Source organism: Puma concolor, chromosome F2, assembly GCF_028749965.1.
Source record: "Puma concolor isolate L17-30 chromosome F2, mPumCon1.1.hap2, whole genome shotgun sequence".
NCBI lineage: Eukaryota > Metazoa > Chordata > Mammalia > Carnivora > Felidae > Puma > Puma concolor.
In genome coordinates, this window is record NC_141684.1 from 12738197 (window position 1) to 12747597 (window position 9401).

Consider the following 9401-nt stretch of genomic DNA (forward strand, 5'->3'; position numbering starts at 1 on the left):
GAAAAGCTTTACATAACTTTTAATGGCTTGAGAAGAAATTTTGAGAGAGGAAATATAAAAATCAAGCAACCAAAAAATAACTTCAGGGGGAAAATTACCCAAAACTAAACATTGTTCACCATTTTGGATTGTAATGAATAATACATATTCAGAAAAATTAAAAATGCCAAATAATAATTTAATTGTAAATCATATTATGATACTATGATGATAACAGCAGATAAGGGAGTTGATAAGAATAATAAATCTTCCTCATCAATATACAAAATCAATAGAAAATAGATAAAGTTGATAAGTCAACAAGTAGTTAAAGCAGAATAGTTAGTATGCGTTAAACCACCTAAAAAACGCAAGTTTAAGTGAAAATAGTTGCTTTTGGGTACAGAGAAGGGATGAGACAGAAAAATATGGTTTTTAAATGATATCTATGCCATGACTTTTTTTTTTATTAAGAAGACACGATGCTTTAGATAAATACAAGTATAAAAAGTAATTTATGAAAAATATTGGGGGAGGTAGTTGGGAACTCCTTTTTAACTGATAAGAATTTAACTTTCACCAACTATGATTCTCTGTACTTGAAATTTTCAACTGACCTTTGTATATTTTCTTACACTCAACTCATCAAGTCGAGAGTGAACTGATACCAGGGATAAACAGCCACAGGAACTAATTTTCTGACATAATCCTTTGTCAAGCTATTTTTCTCATGAAATGATAAGGGCCAAAGTGATTTTGTCTCAAATCAACTCTTGTCAACCATTATCTAGATTTCTTTGAGCAGTCTTTCCGTCATAAATCAAAAGCGAAGCAAGCTAGCCAAATGCTGTATTTGACACTGGTTCTGATGACAGTCATAGAATCATAAACGAGAGGTTAAGAGTGTGTGCTTAGGAAGTATTCCTTTATTAATCAAGCAAATATTTGTTTAAGGACTTGTTTTGCTAAAATGGGAGCTTGAATTGGATGAAGATAATCATAATGATTGTAAGGATGGTCAATCAATTCTTTCACTTATTTCAGAGACCTCTTCATCGAACACACGGGCAACCCTACATAATAATAATCCTAAAATAACAACAACAATAAATGATGATATATATAAACTAACCCTACCAAAATAAAGCTGATAGCCAGACTGGATAAACTGGCCTTTGGAAGCTGGAGAACACTGACATTTACTAACTCCAGATTTCACTAATATTTATTGAGTGCTCACTATGTACCGAGAATTGTATTTGATAATTTGTAAGCATTATTTCATGAAATCCCCAATTTACTTAAAAGAAATCTCACCAGAGAAGTTGGATTACCTGCCCCAAATCACACAACTAAAAAAATGATTGAACCAGGATTCAAACCCAGCTCAATATTAATCTCAAACCCATTCTCTTTCCATGTTAGAAAAATTATGTTGCTGATGGTTTCTGGAGAATGACTTTGGAGAAAAAATGAGATGTTGTGAATGTATCTAAAAGAAGGGAATGTAGGCCAACAGAGGTTTATAAAAAAATTACTTTGGTTGTGGGTCCCCAAGTAACAACTTAGTTTTGCATATATGGAGACAAAGAAGAAGAAAGAATGAGAGGACACCACGGTTTCCACTTAGATATTAGTCTGCTTGTTATAAAATGAATATTAAGATGAAATTACATGTGGACACGGAGAGTAAATATAACATGCAAAATAAAGAGTAGTTTGAACAGGGGAAATAGAGGAGAGAAGAAGAACGAAAAGAAGGAGAGAAAAAAAAACCAAGGCAAGAAGAGAAGAGGGTGAAGAGAAGGGAAGTAAGCAAGCAAGAGAGAAGAAACATTGATATCCCTCTTTGTAGTAAAAGTAAATGGTGTGAAACCAGTTTGGGGAAGACGGAGGAGATATTTTTCCCTATTCCTCTTACTAAGTACAACAGGAAGCCCTGCATATTATGTATGGAACAAAAATAAGATTACTGGAAAAGATGGGGAGAAGGCAGAAGAGCTAGGGACCTTGAGACACAAAGAGTGCTGTGGTGATGAGATCTCTGGGTTTTCCTTTTGCTTTATGTAACCCAGACTTAGAGCTGAAAGAGTCAATCACCCAGAAATGTCAGTGGGTACAGATAAACATGTATAGATGATAGATGATTGATAGATAGATAGATAGATGATAAGACAGACGGATGATCAGATAGATGAATGAATGAATGAATGAATGAGTGAATAGCTGTCCTCTCAAGCCAAAAGACTAGGAAAGGAGCAGCCTACCAAGCCAGAAAACTTTTGCACAGTGAGGGCACCACTCCAGCCTAACACCACAAAATAAACTATGCCTTCGTTCTGACCCATGCCACCAAAGGCTGAGTGAAGAGCCAAAGTTCCACTTTTGTCTGATGGAACAAGGTGTTCCAGTCTCCCCAGTGGGGTGATTTCAGAGAAGGCTGAGATGGGAGTCTGCACTTCCCCTCTCTGCTGGCAATAATTAAATATCCTTACACACCCCATTGGTTTAATGTCAGAGGAGCCCCAGTGAAAAGTCAGGACATTTTCTACTACCCCTCAGTAACAAGGCCATAGTCTTTGTGACGCTCATGGAGGCCACTCCTACCCCATTCAGTCAGGGAGATATCAGTGGAGGCCTCGTGAGAAGGAGAAACTCCTACCCAACATTTACAAGACCCCCCCCCCCCTTTAGGTGTCAAAAAAAGGCCAAGAGGGGATTTGGACTTCTGCTTGCATCTGGCAGAGGTGACACGGCATCCCTCCTTCCCCTCATGAAGTGTCCGTTAAAAAGGAACCAGTTAAACTGCAAGGTTCATATAAGATAACATAATATTCCAAATGCGGCGGGGTCAATAAAGAAATCACTTGTCACAACAAAAACTAGGAAGCTCTCACACTGAATGAAAGAAGGACAAAAATAAACGTGACAGAGACTTTAGAATTATCTTTAAAGGATTTTAAAGCAGCCACCATAAAAATGTCTTAACAAGCAATCGCACGCATGTTTGTAAGCAATGGAAAAACAGGAAGGCTTGACCATGCTACAGAGAGTGTCTGAGCTGAAATCGAAGCCATGAAAACAACATGGAGATTTTTGAGCTTAAAAATAACAGCAATGTCAGAGGGGAGGGGGAGGGGCTGGGCAAAATGGGTGAAGGGGAGAGGGGAGTACAGGCTTCCAGTTGTGGAATGAGTAAGTCATGGGCATGAAAGGTACACCGTAGGGAATAGCGACGGTCGTGTGATAGTTTGTATGGTGACAGATGCTATAGCTACACTTGCGGTGAGTACAGCGTAACATACAGAGTTGTCAAATCGATGTTGTGCACCTGAAACTAATGTCACATTGTGTGCCAACTATACTTAAGTTACAAAAAAAAAAAAAAAAAAAAAAATCTGCAGAAAAAATACAATAACAACCAAAAACCAAAACACACAACTACCGTATAACCTAGCGATGTATTTCTGGGCATTTTTCTCAGAAATAGGAGGTTCATACAAGAGACTCACGCAAAAACATGCACACAAATATTTGTAACAGCTTTGTTTGTAAGAGCCAAAGGCTGGAAAAAAGAGCCCAGATATCCTTCAATAGGTGAGTGGTTAAACAAACCGATACATTCAGACCAGGGAATCGTACCCAGCAGGAAAAAGGAATGAGCTTTTGAGATACGCAACAACCTGGATGGATCTCCAAATAATTATGCTGAGTAAAAAAATCCAGTCCCCAAGGACTGCATACTGCATGATGCCATTTATATAACACTTTTGAGAAGATGAAATTTTATTATATTTCATTTATATTTCATATTCATATTATATTTATTATATTTCATATATATATATAATATATTATATTATAGTCTAATGGTTAAACGAAGTGCTTTAAACAAAAAGGAAACACTAAAAGAACATGTAGTTTACGGGATCCCCATGGACAAATCAGCTCTGACTGGTTTGCTTTATGCTCAGACACGCTGGACAGTTAAAATGCCTCAAGGTGGGAATAGCTACACAGCAACACTCACTGCTGGTTCCCTTCACCATTTGGGGCCAAGATACTTGGGTGACCATGGATGGGTTCAAGCAGAGTAAATGAGTCATGGATCCATGTCCCTCTTGATTAGCTACTGCACTTGGCTCAGAGGAAAATTCCTTTCCCTCCCTCTTAACCAAGATTATAAATACTGTGTTTACTGAACTGAAATTACAGAAGACTGTTCCCATCCCAGCAGAAGTGAAACGAGACCAATTACCCTTTGTTTTGGAAAGCAGTTCTGGGAAGACTTCTCTTTCCCATCGCACAGCTAGATAGGTTTGCTAGGCACAGTTTGCTAGGCTTCTATTATGTGCCACAGACACAATCCTTATTTTTCTGTTCTACCTTTTAAAACAGCCATTTAGTTTTGATGAAAAAAAAAATAATTTAAACAATTAAAAAAAAAAAAAAACAAAGAAACCTTGGGACATAAGGAAGGAAAAAGAAAAGCATATGCAAAAATATGGGTAAATAGAAATTCACATGAGTCTTGGTGTCCCAGAATTGTAGAAATAGGAATAATTAGCGGTTGCCACAGGTTAAGGATGGGTGAAGGTTGGGAGTGTGGCTATAAAAAGAAAAGATGAGGGATCCTTGTGGTCAAGGATATGTCTTGTACTTGACTTGACTTGTATCAATGTTAACAGCCCATTTTTGATGTTGTGCATGGTTTTGCAAGTGATTAGCATTCGAGTAACTGGGGAAAGGATACATGGCATCTCTTTGGTTTTTTTCTTACAGCTGCATAAAATCTAAAACTATCTCAAAATTAATGTTTCATTTAAAAAATGTAATATGGTGATCATAAAATGTGTAAACCCTATAGGCAAAAGTACTTACTGGGTACTTCCTTTAGAAAAGCCGGTTTCCCCAATTATTCTGTGTAATCGCGGAACTTCCAAAAATTATATGTTTTGATTTTACACTTGATGGAATTATCAATTAAACGTGCATTTTAAATGAGCAAGTTTCAGGAAATCGGAACTATTTCCACCATAATCGCAGCCGTACTGGGGTAAGTCCAGCCCAGCACAACTATTTGAATAGAACGTTTCAAGGATATGGATCTTATGCTCAGTTATAAATGTTTTTAAGTGCTTTACAGGTTTGGTGACCCCTGCCATCCTCTTGGCTGATAGTAACGGATTCTATGGTTATTCTGTTTTATAAAGGTAAGTGCTTTCTTATCTATAGGTTCTTCCTAAGGACACTACTAAAGCAGGGTCGACCTTCTGTCACTTTCCTTCACAATCCAATGGACAGAGCTAGTCTCCCGATCCCAACCTAACTGCTAGAAATTTTGCTCAAGTGCCCCGGAATTCAAAGAAAAGTAGAGACGCTCAGCTCTAGTTATCTCTACCTCATCGAATTTTATAAATTTTATAAGTTAGTGTCCCCCCACCTTTTTGGGGGGGAATGGTCGAGAGAGACAGAGCCAAAGTTGGTTCTGATTCTTCAGAATGCTTCATTTAAATTCATCCTCAATCCTTTTTACAGATGGTTCCTCTCCTCTGGTTTTCAGCACAAGTAAAAATCACTGCATCCTCAGGAAGGATGAGATTCACTTACACAGAGGGACAGGGCAGCGGAGGGAACACAGGAGCCCGGTGGGAAGAACTCCCTGCAATCCCAGCTCCTTCCTTTACATTGTCTCCACGAGGCTGAGCAATTCGCTTAATTGTTTCAGCTTCAATTTGGACATCTGCTTACTGGGGTAGTTTGGAGAATACATAAAACAATGCCTTTATGAAATGATTTGGAATGAGTAAAATCCTCACAGTGCAAGGATAGTGTCTGTGTCACTAATTGCTCTAAGCCCAGTAGACTTTCTGACACTCAAACGGGTCGCCAGAAGTTTTCCTTGCTTGAATAAGTGAATGGCATATTGTAACTCTAGTCGAAAGGCACAGGGAGAAGAGGTCTAGACCAAGGAAAGGAGAATTATAAGCAAATATATATATAGGGCTTGTTGTTGAAAGAAAGCATGGTTGTGCCTCCTTGAGCTTTGGGAAACGTTCTCCAGGGATCATCTCCAGAAAGAGAACATTCTGTTGACTCTTATGGTTTATTTCACTTGCCCGGGAAGTCCTGAGACCAGGGTGTCCCTCACTTTTCCTGGATTTGGCTTTCCTTGCACTTCTGACCGTCCCTCCAGGTGAATTTGAGCTACAGGGAAGTCTCACCTGATAATTATACACTGAGCACAAGGAATCATGTCTCTCAGATAATGAGCATAGGATTTGGCTAACTTCCCCATTAGTTTAACCGGACAACTTTTTTTCCCTCATTGCTGCAAACCAGACTAAAATGCAGAAAGTTTTTCCCTGGCTTAGTCAGTCAAGTACAGGAAAAACAAAGAAATTGGGGCTAATTTCCCAGTCCTCCAGTATCTCAGCCCGCCTGGAAGGACTACCACTGAATGTGGATAACAACGATAAATAAATTTAGAAAAAGAGAGATGGTCTCTCTTATTCAGGTAGGGAACAATGTAACAATTTTAGAAATGGCGATTTTATGGAACAAAAGTAGTGGGTGGATTCATGAGGATTTTAAGGGGTAAAAATAACACAATTTGGTAAGTAATTACGTATTCAGAGGTTAGTAAGGAAGAGATATATTAATTTGCTGGGGTTGCCATAACAAAATACCTTATACTGATATTTTAGTCTGTGGCTTACACAACAAACATTTATTTTCTCACGGTTCTGGAAGCTAGAAGTCCAAGATCAAGGTGCTGGCAAGTTTTGTTCCTCCTGAGGTCTCTCTCCTTGCTTGCAGATGGCCACCTCCTTGCTCTGTCTTCACGTTCTTTTTTCTCTCTTTTTTTCCCATTGTGCATGTGTATTAAAAAATTCCTCTCCAGCTGTGAACCTGTGAAACCGGGAAAGTTATCTGCTCCCAAAATATAATGATGAGACAGGCATAGGTTAGATATTCTTATTTCAAAAGAGAGAAATCAGAAAGAAGAAAGGAATCATGGGTCCCAAGCAAATCTGAAACCTACCAGGAGAAATTATGTGAGATGATTTTTTAAGTTTAGTTATTTATTTTGAGAGAGAGAGAGGGAAGAGGGCAGAAAGAGAGAGAGAGAGAGAGAGAGAGAGAGAGAGAGAGAATTCCAAGTAGGCTCTGAGCTGTCAGCGCAGAGCCTGATGTGGAGCTCGAACCCATGAACCGTGAGATCATGACCTGAGCTGAAATCAAGAGTCAGACACTGAACATACTGAGCCAACGAGGTGCCCCACATTCTGTGAGATAGGAAGGCTTGAGGATAATGCTCTCTCTCTTTCTCTCTCTCTTTCTGTTTGTTTTGGCTTCATGGTCTGTCCTCTAGACCCTCTGTGATGGCAGCCCTGCCTTCTGGGCCCACAAGGGTGACAGCCCCATCCTGAGACCATGGGCAGCAGTCAGACCTTCTGAAACCAGGGAGGAGGCAGCCTCATCCCCTTAGCTGTGCCCTCTGGGTCTGTGGAGGCAGTTGTAGCCCTGCCAACCTCTAAATCACCTTGGGGACATTCTTCCCTTTCCTTGAGGGATACACTGTGTTCGTGGCCACACAGTTCTCATCATCCCATCTTGTAGACTCTCAAAACTGACTGCTTTTCCTTCCCTTTGTCTGGTCTGTGTCCCATGTAGTCCAGGCCAATAGTGTTTCTGCTGGCATAGAATCCCAGCTCTGTTCCAGTCTTCTGCTGAGACACGGCTGCTTGGATCTCATAATCTTTTTATCAGATGAATGCCCACCGCATCCTTGGTGCTCTTTCCAGAACATGCTTTCTCATTTTTTTTGCAGTCTGCATAGGCTTAGATTTTTCCAAATCTTCATGTTCTTGTTCCTTTCTTCTTAAAAGTTCCTTCTATTTTCTCTCTCCTCTGGCATTTTACTATAAGCAGCAAGGAGAAACCAGGCCACCCCCTCCACACTTTGCTTAGAAAAATCCTCAGCTAAATATCCAAATCCTTTATTCAGAATGTCTACCTTCCACAAAATGTAGAACGTGATTCAGCCAAGTCCTTGGCCCCTTTATAACATGATCACCTTTCCTCCGGTGTCCAATAACATGTTTCTCATTTCTATCTGGGACCTCACCGGAAGCAGCTTGAGTGTCCACATTTCTACCAGTGGTCTCTTCGAGGAGATTTAGGATTTTCTAGTATACACCTCAAAACTCTTCTGGCCTCTACCTATACCAGTTCCAAAGTCACTTCCACATTTTTAGTTGTTGGTTATAGCAGCACCCCAACCTACCCCAATAAGTAGTAAATCCTTATTCATTTTCTAGGGTTTCCATAACAAAATACCACGGAGTGGCTGATTTAAGCAACATTGATTTTATTTTCTCACGGCTCTGGAGGCTGGAAGTCAGAGGTTAAGGTGCAGCACGTAGCAGCTGTCATGAGTATAACGTATTTTGAGATTTCAATACTGTGGAAACACTACCACTGACAATTCCCACTCCTTCCAGTGCTATCTTTACTACGACCATCTCAAGATTGCTTAAAGCACAAGAATAATCCAAAAGAATTCATAAATATATCCCATGATTCCATCTCAGGAAAATGTACAGAAAGACTTCAAAAAGATAACGGACATCACGGAAATTATTTGAAGTCCTTTTGGTTCTCAGGAAGAGAGATATTGTTGCTCCTAATCCAGTCCATGTGAAGACCTCTTCAAGTTCTTTCTGGCGAGAACCAGAACCGGTAAATATGAAGAGTACCATCACGGCAGGATGCCAAAGGAGGCTGGGAGGTCATCATCAAAGGGTTTTGGTCCACAAAGCCTCCAACAAGAGCTGGTTTTCTGGCAGCACAGTTTACTTTCTGTTGTAAATATTTGCCCCCAAAGGATCAGGAGGTTAAAAACAGAAGGTGGGTTAATAATGACTTTCAGGGAACATTGTCACTTGCATGTGGGTCATTCAATGAATGACCCTTGCGCTGGCAGAATGCCTCTTATTAAGAAGAAACCCTCAGCCCGCACTCCGGTCGGGACGTTTTGGTCGCACCCCATTGCTGCCTTTTTCTTTCATCAGTGGCTCTTTCTTTCTGGCTCAGTTCCAGCACCAGAAGAGCCGTTGATCACCAATGAGAGAAGGTCTTTGAGAGGTGGCCAAGGCTAAGCAGAGGTTTGCCACGGCTGATTTGGTTTTGAAGTACAGTTTATGAATGAAGTAAAAAAAAAAAAAAAAGAAAAGACAAAAAGAAAACCACTTCTACCTGACCTGCCTTTCGGTCTGGGGGTGGAAAATTAAGCAAGGAGGAAAAGAGCAATTATAAATATAATGAAAAATACACATTTAGAAAGAATGTAATGTTTCTAACAGAAATGCTTATTGTACCTATTGGCTCCTCCCCTTCTCTCTAGCCTTATTCATGCC